Source organism: Amblyomma americanum, chromosome 4 (genome assembly GCF_052857255.1).
Source record: "Amblyomma americanum isolate KBUSLIRL-KWMA chromosome 4, ASM5285725v1, whole genome shotgun sequence".
Taxonomy (NCBI): Eukaryota; Metazoa; Arthropoda; class Arachnida; order Ixodida; family Ixodidae; genus Amblyomma; species Amblyomma americanum.
The window spans coordinates 193,931,196-193,949,097 of record NC_135500.1 but is presented as its reverse complement, the minus strand read 5'-3'; the positions used below and the strand labels follow the sequence as shown (position 1 = coordinate 193,949,097).

Here is a 17,902-nt window from a genome sequence, read left to right as displayed (position 1 = left end):
TTTGACACGTGAAAATCCCTAATCAATCAGTCACTCAACCAACCAATATATGAGTTAAAATGACAGCAGCCACAACCTCACGGTATACGTCCCATATATCCGTTACATGGTTGGAAATCAGATATGTGAAGGGTTAACTGCAGCAGGTGGACTAGAACGTCCGTCTCCTTCAAAAGGAGATAAAGGATTATTTTAGGAAACAAACGCCCATACCATGCCTACGGTAGAAGCAACGCTAGCTGCGTAGGCCGATAGTTTGTATCTATGAGCGAGCGATGATGTGCCGCTGAGCTGGTCTGCGCAAACGCGACATCAGCCGGAAAAATGACGCAGATGCGGTCAAGCAAAAAAAAAAAAAAACCAGATCGTGACTCATTGGATAAGGTCGTCGGAGCGGTATAGGATGAATCCCCGATCGAAGCCACGTTTCCGAGCAATTAGTGGGAAGGGTATTAACCGTATACACCTGCCACTCACCCGGAAACCGCGATACACCGCATGAGATGCTCGATCTGCGTCCGGAAGTTAGGCTCAATACGATGCGAACACCACAAGCGAAGGGCACGTTTCTGCACGGCTCCTGAAGGATCGCGACATGGCTACGGGTGACGTCAGCAGTATATTAGCGGATCTGAGCAGCAATCCGATGTCCCCCATCCGCGCGGACGATGTCCCCGCCCCTCCCTTGGGCGGCTTCGGCCTCAGCGAACGCGAGGCCGCTGTGGCAGAATTGGATTGCTATAGATATATCCCGCTGTTGTTATCCACTGCTGTAGACAGTGGTCTCGAAGTCTGGTTTGGTTTGGTTTATGAGAGTTTAACGTCCCTAACCGACTCAGGCTAAGAGGGGCGCCGCAGTGAAGGGCTCCGGGAATTTCTACCACCTGGGGTTCTTTAACGTGCACTGACATCGCACTGGTCTCGAAGTGGAGCTAACATATAAGAGAGGACGCGGACCTTTCTGAACGAGCTTTTTCTAACTCAAAATTTCATTTGCCACGTTCTGCGTCGGGCAGCCGCCTAAAGTGCGCGCCGCTGTTGTCTTACGTGGAGTTATCCAAGTCTGAAGAATGCTGAATATGACGTCCCGAGCGGAACCAGAAAGAAAAAAAAAGACAAGCAGACACAGAAGAATAAGGCAGTTTACGTGGGCGAGTACATTGGGTGAGGCTTTCGCTGATTCTTCAGTGCGGCGACGGTGCCTTGCGAACCCTCGACACATCGCGGACAGGCAAAACACAAGACACTCGTGGCATCGCTGCGTGGCATCGCTTCTGCACAGATGTAAAATGTCACCAGGCGCGATTCGAAAGGTCTGCTCAGACATCTGCTGCGAGTTTCGCAAGTCTGACGAAGTGCACACGTTCACCCCGGGAACATCGGCGCAGTCACACCCGCCGCGATGGCTCAGGAGGCTTGGCGTTCGAGTTCACAACCACTAGTTCACGCGGGTTCGGCTCCAGGCCTCATTTCGACACAGGCGAAATACGTACAAATGTGCCTTAAGTGCTACGGAGCACGCTTCGGCGTATGAAATTTTTCGCACGCGTTCTGTACAGAAGTTGTGATGGTTTCTTGGGTTCATACGCAAGCGCGGCGGCATGTGCTCTAAAATATCTATAAAGTACGTCGTAATTTTCGCCACGTGAGGCGTGACAGAAGTCTGATCACCCTAGAGTGTTCCGTAATATTATGGACGGGAGTGTACGTCGGGAGACAGAGAGCACCGTGGATTAGGGGGTAACTCGTGCTTAATGGCATCCTACAGCGACAATTGAGGAATGTGTGTAATATGGAGAACATAAAGGCAACAATGTGGGCTAGTTGGTTGTACATTTGATAGGAATAACGCGCTACACTAGGAAATAACAACTGAAACGACGGACACAGGACAAGCGCGCACTAACAACAAACATTCATTCTGGTACGAGGGCACATTAATACATTTCATGCATATGCTCAAGACAATCAATTCATTGCTACCAGCTGTGTCGTACGCTCCTCTGCGTTGCTATCACCCGAGGAGTTAGAACTAATCAAGAAACGAAGGAGCGTGCGACACAGCCGGTGGCAATGAGTTGATTGTTTTGAGCATGTGCATGAAATGTATTTATGTGCCCTCGTGCCAGAATGAATGTTTGTTGTTATTGCGCGCTTGTCCTGTGTCTGTCGTTTCAGTTGTCGTTATTTCCTAGTGTAGCGCGTTATTCCCATCAAACGAAGAACAGGTAAGATTAAATTCCATGGAGGGAGTAACTTAGCCAGGAAGGTGGAGAATGGTCTAGAGTGAGGTGAGCAGGAACAGATGGATTAAGAAATCTGCTAGGACATGAATAGCGAGAGATTATTGGGAAAGAACGTAGTACTGCAGTGGACGATGATGGCACTGCAGCGGAACTCATGAGGATGAAATGTCAAAACGCCCGCCTACTGATATTTCGGAACGCGCTAGACCATTCCAGCGTAGCAGTCCATAGCCATATCCGCAATACAGCGGGCCGTACCTTTGCCACGTGTGCGCTCGTTGATTTATAATTCGGTGTAGTTACACAAATAAGCCCGATATGGCGGCGCTATGTCACACAGCGTTGACCTGCACATGTATAGATCAAATCAATTAGTAAGCAAGCGAGCTCTGATTGGCGCGCAATCACTGACTTTATACTACCCAGGTATGCGGAAGAGTCTAATGGCTTTTTACGAAGCATATAGCCTTCCTCGAGGGTTGTACAATGTGCTTGAGGGGATCCTCCAAAAGGTGGAGTACTCCGTTTTAAATAAGCGGAATAACTATTCATTACCATCCACATAAGCACCGCCATACGGCTGGAAAGGAAAGCTATTGGTTTCTGCAGACAAATAGCGATGATCATTTTAGTGAGCTCTTATATTTCATGAAGAATAATAAAGAAATTTGGTTAACAGAGCAAGGCTACTTTTGTGTTGTATCCGTGTTTTAGTAATCAGTTCCGCGCGGTTTTCTGCGCAAATTTGTTTCTTGCAAAGAACTTATTACTCGCATCTGTACCTCCTCACAGCGATCAGATTGGGCGATGGACATTATTAAACTTTTTGCAGGCATACGCGATTAGACTAAGCATATATACCTCAATCGCACGTGGATGAAGTGAAAGCCTTTCGGATATTTACATTACATACCTTGCCTCGCCACACGACATAGTGTACGCTGGCCGACCGCGTTCACAACGACAGTGCTAATATAAAATTGTACTTTCTTGTTCTTTCAACACCAGGTATGGCATATAGTGCAAGTGTGCAGGTAATTTTCTCCGTTCCATTCTAACGGAGCTGCCAAAGCGGGTAACCGAGCCCGTGACCTCGGCACCGTTAGCGAGCACGGTGGCCTCCGGTGTCAGCGCAGCAACGACGACATGGGGAGGAGGTCGACTGCAATGCTGTCGGCTTGACACTGCTCGCGACGAGACTGACTTTGACACTGCGTTCCGATGCATGCCAGCGGGTCGGCGGAAGCTGTGCAGCCGCCCCGCTGAACTATTTCGCTGCTGGGGCTGAAGGTGCAACGGACAATGCATAAAACTGAGCTGAGTGGCGGTTCTTTGGACTTGCTTTGTTTAATGTGGCCAGGAAGAACATTGGCGCTTATGGAACTGGGTGATAACAAGAGACGCGAGTATTGGAGTTTATTTTATTTTTCTGTCTTTCAGGGGCGTTTGTCTCTTGGCGGATGATGATGTTGAATTTAAATGTCAAAATTGTTTTTTACACATGGCGGGGCCAAATACCAATGTTCCAAGCATTTCATCCCAGGGTTGGTGCACACCAGGCCAGCGGAAATCGTGTACTCATTGTATCAACGATGGGTATGCCCGGCGGCATTGGGGATCGAACCCAGTACCTCCCGCATGCGAAGGGAGTGGTCAAACCACCAGGCCACGTGTGCGCTTCGGCAAATGGTGGAATCATGAGCCGAGAGCAAAATGCTTGGTTTGTCCAGGGCCGATTATATTTCGCAGGGCAGGTGTGGAGTTCGCTGACCTTTCTGCGAACTCGTTGGTCTTGTGTTCTCAAGGAAGGCCGCTCCAGTGGGGTCGGAAGTCCCCAACAAAGGGGCCCGTGGTTGTTAAGGGGTTGACGAGGTTTCGGGGGCGCACGAGATACGGCTGAGTATTAGCCGAGTGACCGGAAACCCACTATTCCCGTAACGACTGTGTTCGTCTCGCGCGCGCGGTGTATTCTGTAAACACTTTAGGGATCGTTTTGTCGCGTGTGCGAAAGAGATAGGAAAGTGGTAACGGCTGGGCCGTGGGTGCCGTGGGAGAGGGTGGTCGCGTTTGTGCTGTTTGTCTATTTGATTGCAACCTCTCCTTTCCCAAATGTTTAATCAGCACTCTTTCCCCAATCTGTGATTAGTTGGCGGAAACCTTATTTTCCTTTCCCTGACCACTGATTGGTGAGGGGTGTCGTTTGTTATCTTATTGGTTGCTGTCCCCGCTAAGGGCGGAGACAGAGGGTTTGAAACCAAGCGCTCTGGGTTGAGTGGGGGCTGAATTCGTGTGATCCACGATTTAGTCATGTAAATAGTTTTATCCTTGCTTTGTTTCTTCTCGTTTTTTTTACCTATGTTGTAAATAAATAGTTAACCTTCTCCTTTCCTTGAGTAATGTGAATGTTTGCGAGTAGAACCACCGGGTCATCAAGAAACCCCGATTTCATCATCAAGTAGTTTCCTCTCATCGCTACCTGAAGGCGGAAATTCAACTGCAGGCAGGCTTCGGTCTGTGCAACTGGCTAACGTTAAAAAAGCGCATGGGACGCTGCAGTTGGATTTGCCACTCACTTGAAGCTGGTAAAAGGCACAATACTGACCCTAGTCCTACAAGAGGTTCTACGCATTCTTTTAGCAAACATTCTTTTCTTCATGCCATCACGCAAGGCTTTTACGGGACATCAGGTGCATCGTCGCAAAGAATCCTCGAAAATCGACCAACCTATATAAGGCACACTGCAGTTTGGTATACGACGAAGCAAACGCGCTTGTCACGTGCTGTTCAGTCAACGCGTGGTCTGTGGAAGCACAAAAGACCGTCCACTTTTACGCAACAAAACTCAATAGCGCAGTTTCGCAAAATGTCCGTTTCAACAAGAGATAACGAAGTAAAAGAGAGAGAGAGAGAGAGAGATCAAAGTGGCTTCGACGCGGCCTCGCCAGCTGAAAGACGAAGCAGGCAATCGCTCCCGGCGAGCGCACGCAAAACTGCGCAGTTGTCGACCCCAGCGGAAGCCGCCTCGTCCCGCGTGTTCGCTTTCACCTTCACCCGGTGAAAGGCGGCCCATGAATGACAAGCGCGCTGGAAACAGGAGACGTTGAGCGACGTTCGACAGGCACTCGAGTGACACGTTCGCCATCGGGGCGACTTTTTAAACTGAACGCGAAGAAAAGTAAAAAGAAAAAAAGAAACGTGAACGACTAACAGAAGGCCTCTACTCCATTCGCCCTCTCTAAACTGTTCAAAATGCAAATAAAAAATGGCGAAAGCGGCGGCTTGACTTTCGCCAAAGGCTGCAGCGCGCTCTAAAGGAGCAAGAACAATGAACCGAAGCCCGCGAGGAATGACAGCGATCGGATGGCCCGTAAAAGACCACAAAGAAATGAGCTGAGCGCAGCGCATGTACAGCACAGCCATTGTACGCGAAGGCACGTATGCGCCGAGAGACGGATGGCGTCGGCTTTCCGCTCTTCGCTGACGTAGTAGAGCTGTGCCCGCCCCGAAGAAAATACCAACGAACTGCTTAACCGCTGCGCGGTAGAAGGAACCATCGCCGATCTCTTGACCACACCGGGGCGCCCACGTTTGGATAATGGACGTATCTCGCGTGTGAGCGGCTTTTAAAGAACTGGATGAGAGTGCCTTTAAAGACGCTGACTATTAAAAAAAAAAACTAGCTTGAATTGGTTAACTGTTGCCGCCAGAATTAAAACTCAACCGACTGTTAAGCAATACTGCGGTGACTTACTTCTAGATGTGCCTTAGCAGTTTTTAGTGGTTTGCCGCTAGGAAATAAAAAAAAATATTGTGACAGCGCTAGCTGTATGCACGCAAGATATCGCGGTAATGATCCTTTGATGAAAAGTGCATCTGGGCGAATGAAGATTTTGCCTGTACAGACATCACGAGATGACGGTCTTTGCAGAAGCCTGTTACCTCCGTTTCCATTTTTTACATATTTGTTCTGCATTCCTTCATGAGCTATTAAAAAAAAAATGCCATACAAATCCTAGAACAAACAATCAGGATTTGCGCGGCACTCACCTAGCGGCGAACGCTGTTGGTCAGACGGTCCACGCATCCACGTCTCCAGCAGACTGATAGCGGGGAAAACAAATGGAGCGGTGGCCGAGAGGCGACGGTTCCCAAATGACTTCTTATCTCCCGAATTCCACAGCGGGGGTCAAGAAGCACGGCAGGACCACCGCCGCTGGGCGACGGTTGTCGCCTATCTCTCGGAAAGAGAGCTCTCACGACGTCGTTCCAGACCAGGCGCTTCGTTTGCAGCTCCCAGCATAAGTCGGAACGCACGTCGGAAAACACACACCAAGCAGACGATCAGGAACAGTGGCAACACACAAAAGAGCGAGAGGCGAGCCCCGCGAGACTTCTTGTCAAAAATGCCACCCGCGCTGGCCCGTGGCGGCTGCGCAGCACGCCAAAGAAAGCAAGAGTCCAGCACACAGTGACAACGCGGAGAAAAAGCTGCCGGTCGAAAAACACTGGCTCCAAGCCGGCGCGCACGCTCCGATGCGAAACGTTGTATCGGCCGCACTGTGCCAAGAAGCAGACGACTCGGATGATGTTTTCAGACGCGGCCGCAGCAAATGCCGCGGCGCGGCAATCGTTAGCGATAGAGTTGTTTCCCTTTATGCTCTTTTTGCACTTTCTTGTTCTCAGTGGTTTTTACGTTGACGGGTGCTTTCCGCCCGTTCGCGTCATTCGCAAAGCCGCTCTTTGAAGAGTCGCATCTTCCAATAACTTTTTCGTTGTTTCCAAAGCGAGCGATATGCGCCTCAACTTTTATTTGCTCGCTGTCTTTTCGGACCGCTCAATCCAAATTTGTGTCCGCTGTCGCAACGGCAAATATTTCTCGTTTGACCGCACGGCGTTGGAAAGTGAAGTTTTTTAAGATTATAATATCTGTATTAAAAAAAAAGCTTTAGAACCAATAGGGCTTCACAATGCTGTCCTGGTGAGTTCTTGCGGGAGATAGTCACAGTCGTCCCCGATTAAATTACTCTCATTTTATTTCGTAGCACATGACAACGTTACGTCACTTGCGTGTTTGCAGGAGTGGTACTGCTAGCGCTTTCGTAAAATTAACACTGCAGTGCTTGCTTCCAGGCCGGTACAAATAAATTTAAGGCGCAACGTCCTGAAATTTGTACTAATCATGAAATTGTATGCGCGGCACATTGAGGAGATTGCAGTCAACGTGAGAAGCGGCATTTGGTCGAGATGTCTACCGCTTTGGCAGAACCGCTGTCTCGGAAGTACGCTGACACTCGAATGCGAACTGATTGACGCCAGCGAAATTCCGCAGCGGCTCACACCGACCAGTACAGGTGGGAAGACATGACTCGTGCATGTAACTTTCGAATCTCAGCTGGATCAAGTGGGACGCAAACTCATAACACCGAAACAAACCGTGTCTCGATATTCTCGATGCTGCCGTAGCATGAAAATCGTCAAGTCGACAACGTCGCTCAATGTGCTTCAGAGAGCAACGTGAACGAGAGAAAGGGTGAATGAAAACCGGGCATGGAAAAGACTGCTGCGGACAGAAAAGACGACAAAACAAAGCCAAACGACAACTGGCAGAAGCGAAAGAGGAGTGATGCAGCATCTGATCGCCTTTTAAAACTGCTGAGACCAGCGCCGCTATAGCTCAGTGGTAGAGCACTGGTCTCGTAAACCAGGGGTCGTGAGTTCAAACCTCACTGGCGGCAACCTATTTTTTACTTCATTTCTTTTTTTTCTTTTTATGTGTGCACTTTTAAGAAAAAATGTTACCTTTTGCTGTAGGCTTTTCAAAACGGCAGCATAAGCGCACAAAAATAGAAAATTCGCCGCTAAAGCGCGCGCCGCACTTCAGCCGTGCCCCTTCTGCGCTGCAGCCTATAGGCATTCTAAAGGCCCTGCCGTACTCATTTAATACGCTCGCTAAAGGTGCAGTTTAGTAAACCAACGAGTTTACTCCAACTAATTCACAGCATCTTCCGCTTTAATATTCCGCAGTTCTCACTCCTAACCCCTGCAGCACAAGCCAAAACTGCCACCTCTTTTAGCGAGGGTTAGATCAAGCTTGGATTAACTGGCACATGCGGTTAGCTGCTTAATAACTCACATTCGTTCTAAAATAAGAAAAGAAGATTGGATAGATCTCTGAACTGGTCACAAGTTGAAAGTAACAGTGACAACGTTGATGAACTTTGCTTGTCAAAGCAACGCTATGAGCTACGTGTTCTTGTTAAGCGCAAGAGCAGAATGTGTGTATGCGTGTCCATAACTTTCGACATTTGTTACGTTTGTGTTCTTTGCTTAAATCATTGTTATCATAACTGTACAGCCAATATTAGATGTATGCCTAGCTGTTACCTTTTGGGAATGCAAAGTTCCATGCTGGTCTGTTCGCTACCTATGCCAAGAAAGGGGTAGGAGCCCCGTCAAGCTACTATGTTTGTAGCTTTCAGTTCCTGCCCCTAGTATTTCCTCCAGCTTGTAGGAGAAAGATGGTACCAAATAAAGATTTCAATGACAATGAAGAACGCCATAATGTAAGGCTCCGAAAAATTTTTGTCCAACTCGGCAGTTGTGGCGCTAAGGGGAACCGAGGGGTGGCCGCCACCGCAGCAAAAATTTTCCAAATGATATAAAAAAAATTGCTGTTTCTTCAGAACCCCTGAGAGGAGGACGCTGGATGATAATGTAAGCCAGGCTCCCTCGCTGCACGTTAATCTCTGGCTGCTGCATTTTGTTGGTTTTATTTTATTTTTTTATTTTTTTATGAAGAGGCAATGCCATACACACACTATCCGTACAGAAATTTGTCTCCTTCCCACCCCGTCTCGCCACCCCGCTACGAATATCCTGGTGCCGTCTCTGCACCAATGGGGCGCCGAGTTCGAAACAAGAGGGTGTTCTTGCTTTTTACTTCCATCGAAATGCAGCCTTTATAAGGCCCGTATCGAAGCAGCGGTATTGGGCTCAGTAGCGTAATGCCGGCACAGAGCCATCGCGGCGGCTAATGGCGGCTAATAGTCGCGCTACGTTAAATTCAGGAATTCCTAACTGTTCGTTTACTGACAAATTAAAAAAAAATGTGCCCTGGACGAGTTTAACGCATGGCCGAGGAGCTCTGCTTTTAAAACAACGTTTATTTGGACAGATTTTGCTCGTCTGGTTGGGTTTGAAGACTTTTATTAAACTCTGCACATCTCCAACCAAAAATTTTAATTTGAAACTAGCTACTGCCCCCAGTCACCCCTGATGGAGAAGCCGAGCAGGCTCCTAAAGGTTGAGCTTCAAGTTAAAGTTTCTGGTTGGAGATATGCAGACTTTATTATAAGCTCTGCTTTTAACACTCGCCACAGGCCTGATGAATAATAATAATAATTGGTTTTTTGGGGAAAGGAAATGGCGCAGTATCTGTCTCATATATCTTTGGACACCTGAACCGCGTCGTAAGTGAAGGGATAAAGGAGGGAGTTAAAGAAGAAAGGAAGAATAGGTGCCGTAGTGGAGGTCTCCGGCATAATTTCGACCACCTGGGGATCTTTAACGTGCACTGACATCGCACAGCACACGGGCGCCTTAGCGTTTTTCCTCCATAAAAAACGCAGCCGCCGCGGTCGGGTTCGAACCCGGGAACTCCGGAAGGCCTGCTGCGCCAAGTAAAGACTGCTGACGTCTCTCTCTCTGGACAGAAAGAATGGACTAGGCGACAGGTGTACCCACACAGACGCACATTTAATACACCCTACGTGACACACACACTAGCACACAAAACTAACAAGACAAACACAAAACACAAAGACTATAAATACGCACGACCCGGGAACACTGCTATCAGCGTCTCCTACTAGCGTTCTACTGTTAGTGGTCGGCGTTCGTGCTCACGGTTGGTTCGGTGCGGCTGCGGCGTTGTATGGGTCCAGTAGCCGGCGTCGAGGTGGCGTTCGACGTGCTTGGGCTGGTGCCGCTGGCGGCGTCGTTGGCTGCGTCGTACAAGCTCCCGGTCGAAGCGCCCGTGGAGGTGATGAGACACCTCTAGCCGTAGCAGGCGGTAGCGTCCTCAGTCAACTCCCCGGAACGGGCTCAGGCACGGCAGGAAGTCCACGATGCGAAGCCATAGAACGCGAGCACACCGGAGCAGTAGCCAGCGTCGCTCGTCCAGCCGAAGCGTCCCTGACCCGCCGGAGCCTCCGCGTCTCTGTTCTTCCCCCCCGTGCCTCGCTCTCCCTCACCCTTTTATAGCCTTGGCGTTAGTCCACGTCATCCTTATCGCCAACCTCTTAGTCTTCTTCACACCTCTTTCCTTCATAATTTTATTTTAGACTCCCTATTATATGTGACAACTCCCAAGACAAGTAACCAGTGGAACCGTCTTCCCACCTGAGTAGCCGAAATTACCGATGACGCGCTGTCATACACATCCGTCATTGGAGAACATGTTGATTTTTCACTGATGTCACTGATGTGTATTCTGGTGTTTTATTGGGTTAGACTGTTTTATTTCCGCATTTGCCGCATTCTTGTCTCATATTCTTGTACTTCATCCATTCCACTGTCTTCTGTAATTCCCACGAGCTCTCAAGGTGTATTTAAATATAATAAACAAATGGCGGGGGTCTAACGTCCCAAAGCAACTCAGGCTATGAGGGACGCCGCAGTGAAGGGCTCGGAAATATCGACCACCTGGGATTCTTTAACGTGCACTGGCATCGCACAGTACACGGGCCTCTATAATTTAGCCTCCATATAATAAACAAATAAATACAACAATTTGGCAACTTCTTTAAACAGCAGCTTGTGGAACAATTCGCAGTAAGTAGGCATTTTAAGGCTGCCGTAACTAAACACCTGGAGATTTCACTGGAAATGTCAGTACTCGTGCTGGCAACATTCGGCGGCGAAAGGCATAAAAAATCCGATTGAGAAAAGGAAAGACGCAGTAATTATCGTCTCACTGCTCGGTGGCGCCAGTAGAATAAACTGAAGTTGGCCTACATTAATAGATTACTGCGTTATAATAACAAAGAAGTTACTGCAGTTCAGACTGAATTTTTTTTTAGGTAGACAATGCTATAAATCAAACAGAGGTAGTGCCACCACTGGCTGCTTTCGCATTCAAATTGCGAAGACGTCAAGACATTAATAATAATAATTGGTTTTTGTGGAAAGGAAATGGCGCAGTATCTGTCTCATATATCGTTGGACACCTGAACCGCGCCGTAAGGGAAGGGATAAGGGAGGGAGTGAAAGAAGAAAGGAAGAGAGAGGTGCCGTAGTGGAGGGCTCCGGAATAATTTCGACCACCTGGGGATCTTTAACGTGCACTGACATCGCACAGCACACGGGCGCCTTAGCGTTTTTCCTCCATAAAAACGCAGCCGCCGCGGTCGGGTTCGAACCCGGGAACTCCGGATCAGTAGTCGAGCGCCCTAACCACTGAGCCACCGCGGCGGATTCAAGACATTCGCCGATCATTGGGAAGAGAATATGGATGCAGTCAAGACATTCGCCGATCCCTGAATCTAGGCTGCATCCATATTCTCTTCCCAATGAGGATCACGGAGTCCTTTTCGGTCTTGACGTCAAGATTCCGAATCTAGTGGAGGAAAGTATTTGAATTTTGAAATCCTCCGGCATCGCATTATTACCAGATCACGATCTGTCGCGCTAATCACTTGCATGCTACCTCGAAGCTAATCCCTCATATTTTTTATCGTCGCTAAGATGTCTTGTTTTTAGTTCCTCGTGTTCAATGCGTGCGCTTTTCGAACTTGTGGTTATTTTAAGCATTCACATATTTTGATTATTCTTACTGAATGTTATTTTTAATTCCCTGTGCAATGATTTTTATGCCCTTAAAGGTAATAAAATATAGATAAAAAATTGGAGGCGATACTTCAGCTGCGCCTTAAGGGCATGACGCGATAGCTAATGGCTTGATACTCATATGCAGAATTGGGCACTCTGTACTACCCGCCGCGGAGGCTCAGTGGTTAGGGCGCCCGGCTACTGATCCGGAGTTCCCGGGTTCGAACCCGACAGCGGCGGCTGCGTTGTTATGGAGGCAAAACGCTAAGGCGGCCGTGTGCTGTGCGATGTCACTGCACGTTAAAGATCCCCAGGAGGTCGAAATTATTCCGGAGTTGTTGTTGTTGTTGTTAGCCTATCAAAAGATGGCACATACCCACACTGGAGAATCGGCCAAGAATCGGGGGACTATTCACCTGTATTCAGGTATAATTAAAATGAAAAGCACGCGAGAAAGCAACATAGAAGGGTTCTTCCTCATGAAGACAAAAGGGGTGAAAGTTTTGATTTCAAAATTAGTAATAATAATAATAGAGAAACTGGATTCATATATTCGTGCTATTCATGTAATGTTAGTATATCCTCATTAAAAGCAGAGGCAGGCTTAACATCTCTGTCTTGTAGACGTCGTATCACTAGTATGTGCCTGTTTCATAAATTTTATCACAGCTCACTTCGTCATCCGCCCTACATCAATAATATAATTATAATTATTGATGTAGGGCGGATGACGAAGTGAGCTGTAATAAAATTTATGAAACATCAATCCGCCGGCACGCATTTCCACCCGCATTGGTCATCCCATTCAAGTTGCCCGGCCTCGTACGCGCACTACTACATTTGCATCGTCATTGTTTCCACGTTCAGCCGCGGACTGGAACAGCCTTCCACACGGCATCGCCGCAATCACCTGTCCATCCACATTTGTGAATTGTTTAGCGACTATATTTAACAGCGAATATTTTATATACTTTACGTGCTTTCTTTGTTTATTAAATCTGATTTATACATGTAGCCCACCCCTTATGTAACACCCCCTATCCCGGGGGCCTTTAAGGTAATAAAGTGAAGTGAAGTGAACAGAATTATTAAGTCAAAATGTAATAATTTAGAGGAAAGAAAATTTTGTAGCCCCTAGCATGGCAGTCGGTGAGATTCTAGCAGGAAATTTAGAACAGCGGTACAAACAGATCTGTGGCTGAACCCATATGTGGTGGCATTAAATGATAGCAATAGCGGGCTGCTTAAACTAACGCCAAGGGGCCGCAAGGGCTCCTTCAACAACCTTCTTCTCAAAGAGGTGTATCAGCGACAATAGAGCAAAAAATGCTCAATAGATTCAGGCTCACGGCAAAATGCACAAAGGGGAGAGAGCGCCAAACCCGACCTGTGTAAATAGAAATTTAGAGGAGGGATACGGCACCGCAACCTCGTCAGAGATACTTCAAGCTGCCGAGATCGACAAATTTGCCTGTTGCGAGAATATCTGATGTGCTGATAATCCGCCGATGTTACAAGTGTTGTGTCTTGCGTGCTTAAAAACGCACGTTGCCGAAACCTAGATGCTGTAATATAGGCTGTAGCCGGGATGATAGGCAACACGGGGCCGCTTAGGGAAGCCTTTGCAAGCGTATCAGCAATCTCATTAACTGTCACACTGCTGTGACCGGGAACCCATACTAAATGAACAAGACTCAAATGCAGAGGAAGCAGGGACAAGAATGTGTTGAAAATGGGACCGTCAACATGCTCGGCGAGGGACGAAAACAGAGATAGAGAATAGGTAATTACCGCCACTGCGGTAATAGAGGGGCGTAGCTTGCGCAGGGCAAGTACTACTGCCAGAAACTCTGCTTGAAAAATAGGGGTGAAATCTGGAAGGCGCAATGAAAAGGACCAGTCTAAATGCGAACAGAATATTCCCACACCTGCCTTTTCATTGCACTGCGAAGCGGTCGGTTCCTATTTAAATTTTTGTAGGTAGGGTCCTTAGATGATCGTCTAGTAGACCATTTAAAATACAGGGTGGCAAAAGCTTTGCATTGTGGGGCAAAAATATCGTCGAAAACAATGTGGACAGCGGGCCCTCTTCATAGCGCAGGAAGGATGTCATAAATTTTCAAATCTAAAGGCTCAAGTAATCTTTGCACAAACACTACCTGTGGGGTATGAAAACGAGACCAGAGGGCACTAAAAAAGGAGGTCGGCTGGCAACAGAAAATGCTTTGCGAACGGTGGAAATGAGATTCGTAGATTCTTAGGTAAGTCTGCACAGTTAAAAATTGAAGACGAGATAAGAGAGGGGGAATGCGGGCTTCAAGGTGCAGCACATTGGTAGCCACAAATTTTGGGAGGCCGAGGCATATCCTAAGTGCTTGCCTCTCCGAAATGACGAGAGTACGAAGTTTATATGCAGCCGAGCCTGAAAACAACACAGATCCGAATTCTAAAATTGGCCTGACATACATTTTATAAATCGTTAATAGCGCATCCCTTCGCATGCCGTATCGGTGACTGCATAGTCTACGTAACATGCCCACGGCACGAGCCCCTTTCACCGCGAAATGGTCAATGTGGGGTCGCCAGGTGAATTTCTCGTCATAAATGATGCCTAGGTATTTTAGGAATTGAACGTGCGGTATTGGTTGTAAGTGGCAAGTGAGAGAGACCACTACAGGATTCTGTAGAGGGAAAACAAGGATGGCGCACTTGCCAACATTTAACTTCAGCTGCAAGCTGCTCAGCCAGTGCTCAAGTGTACTCAGATATGACTGCAAAAGACCATGCAGGGAATGTATATCCGGCGCAGCCGCAAAAAACGCAATGTCGTCCGCATAGAGGTAAGTGCGTACATGTCGATGGGGAGGGATTGAGCTCAACAGAATATTAAAGAGCACAGGAGAAAGAACAGCTCCTTTCGGCACACCTTTCGTTTGTTTGTACCTCTCTGAATGCACACCATTATGGACGCAAAAGAATTCCCTGTTATAAAGAAATGCAGATATCCAAGCAACTACATAATCTGGAAACTGAAGAGACTGTAGGCTATGTATTAGGATGGAGTGTTCTACACTGTCGTAAGCTTTGGCGACTTACGTCTAACGTAAACATAGCCACGACCTGGCGTTGACGACGAGCAAGGAGAATTCTGCTCTCAAGATCAGCATGTGCATTCCATATCGAACACCGTGGCCGGAATCCGAGTTGACACGGGCTGAGTATAATTTTGCTGTCCACGAAGACTGTCACCCGAATTAGTAACACTCTTCCTATTAATTTTAACACGTTTGGTGTTATAGAAATTAGCCTAATATTATCTAATTCATAGCCTCCACTCTGACTTTTCAGTAAAGGAATCACCTTGGCCAGCTTTCACTCAGGAGGTATCCAAGCGTGTTTGATGGAGTATGAGGTGCAATAAGGGGCCGGGAGACTCCTCATAGAGAATCTTGAGCATCTTTGTAGTGACACCATCAGGGCCAGGAGCAGCCGCTGGTAATCTCTGTACAACTTGGGAAAGTTGCGATAGATTAACTTCTGAGGCATTATTATTTGGCACCACTGAGTCGCAAACAACAATGATCGCAAAGGCAGTAGAGACAAAAACTGCTTTTGCAGGCCCGTGGCAATTAAATAAACCGCCTGGATAGCTTCTTTAGGTGACATAACTAACGACTGTAAATTACTAGAGGACGTGAGCAGTTTTCTAGACCGTAGAAAGCCGAACAGTGCACGTCGGTTGCCAGACTTCGAAAGATAATCGATGTGTTCTGAGTCATATTTTTCCTTCGCACGAGAAATTGCGCGTTTAACGGTGGCTGCAATAAATTTATAATCACTCCAGTTATTTGGGAATTGGTTATGAAGAAGCTTTTTCCATGCAGCCTTCCTCCGCCTGTAATCTCTTGTACAGTCCGCATTTCACAACTCCCTTTTGTTGGCCGCACCAGAAACTCCGACTTTTTACGGCATTCTTCTATAGCCAAATATATGCTTCTTGACTGGTGGGCCTCGGCAATGTTAGACACTGGCGCTAGGGCAGAGCGCAACGCCGTCTGAAATATCTGTCATAATTTATATGTGACCGCAACTGAGAAGACGCAGGAGTTACACGACATACGATACCAAAATGAATAGGTATATGGTCACCCGAGGTGCGCAATGAACAGTCGACCAATCCGTTACACCAATGCCAGGACTAGTGAACGTGAGATCTAAAACAGATTGAGTCTGTGTGCGAAGGTAAGTCGCCGATCCTGAATTTAAGCACATGAGGTTGTGATCAGAAACCCAGTCCCAGAGGCGCTTGCCGCATAGATTAGTCCTAAAACCCCACGACACATGGTGAGAATTGAAGTCGCCAGCCACGAGAACTGGTTAGTTATCGAGTAACAAGTCCAGAGGTCTTATAACCTGTACTCCAGAGGGGAAATAACAATTTGCTATGGAAAATGGAGAGCACCTAGGAAGTACAAAGTCTAATGCCAAAATCTCACAGTCATGAGACATTTGTTGAAAATATACCTTAGCCCTGTGGCAAAATTTTCAAGAGACTGAAGTTAGTAAACCACCTCCTCTTGACTGGCGATCTAGGCGAGATGAACGGTAATTTTAAAATGAAAATGTTTGTCGGTTAAAAGCCAGGTTTCTTGCAGGATTATGACATCCGGATTAAGCTGGGTGGAAATGCAGAGTAAATCTGTGGTAGTTGAAAGAATAGAACGACATTTCCACTGTAGAACTCGCAACGACGCTATGGTTGCGAAAGCCTTGCAGCAGCAACTGCCTGCCCCAAAATGGTATCCTCAGGCTTGGTGCCAAGCTGTTGCTTCTTTGATTTGGGCTGGGTACTTGGAGAAGACGACGAATGAGACATGGGGGACCCGCTGCGCTTGAGAACCCGCGCATCATCTCGGAATCATATATTATACCATCATCACTCGAAGTACCCGAGGTAAGTACCGCGGAAGGGGCTGTAGTATATACGTTCCTGGGGCTGAGATGCTTCAGGATTTGTAGACCGGGTAAGAGTAGAGGGAATTGCTGTCGAGAGAGGGGCCAAATCGACCTGCACGGCATGTGTAAGCTGAGTCGCTAGAACGTTTGTAAGGCACTCCGACACACTTGCGACTATCCTTTCTACCATTTTAGACCTTGAAGCCTCCACAGCAACCGCAATTGCCTGGGACAGCGTCGAGCCTAACATGACTCCTTGACGAGCGGTCACACCTGCATAACCGTGGGCACGTTCTTTCAACTCTTTGATAGCGTCACGGCGCGAACAGCGTTTTCTGTCAATTATCTCTAGAATTTGGATTTCCTGAGCTCGAGAGGGACAATTTGAGTAGTTTGCAGAGTGGGCACCACCGCAAAGGCAACACTTCTAGTTCTGCTCAGTGCAGGTGCTCGTTGCATGACCATCTCCACAGTTTCAACACCGCAAATTGGATTTGCAACCGCCGGCGCTATGGCCATAGCGCCAGCAGTTGTTGCACTGCAGAGGCCTAGATGACAAAGGGTCTACCCGAAAAATTAGACGTCATGCCTTGATTTCAGAGGGGCGGGAAGTTCCGACAAAGGTGGCAATCACAGATTCGGTAGGCACCCGCATGTTGCTTACATCCCGGCTACAGCGGTGCACAGCAACAACACCTGCAGCAGACAAAAGCTCAAGAGACTCTACCGGAGACAGGGAAGAGTCCACACCTCGAACGATACCTTTCGTGCAAGCCAGATGTGAAGGGATAAATGAACTTACCCGAAGCAAGCAAAGGATGAGGCCTTTAGTAAATCTCTGACACAGTCGAGGTCTGGCGATCTACACAGAA

At 47.7% G+C, this 17,902-nt stretch overlaps 1 protein-coding gene and 1 non-coding gene across 2 annotated transcripts in view; one reads left to right on the top strand and one right to left on the bottom strand.

Moving 5' to 3' along the window:
* Nucleotides 1–6,858, bottom strand: part of LOC144128938 (uncharacterized) — a 123,871-nt gene extending 117,013 nt beyond the window's left edge. Inside the window, exon 1 of the mRNA XM_077662759.1 lies at nt 6,294–6,858. The gene's annotated coding sequence lies outside the window, so the exon portion shown is untranslated. The remainder of the gene's footprint in view (nt 1–6,293) is intronic.
* A 1,051-nt stretch (nt 6,859–7,909) lies between these two features.
* TRNAT-CGU (transfer RNA threonine (anticodon CGU)) lies at nt 7,910–7,981 on the top strand. Its single transcript has one exon. It is a non-coding gene; the product is annotated as a tRNA-Thr (tRNA).
* Nucleotides 7,982–17,902: the final 9,921 nt, after the last annotated feature.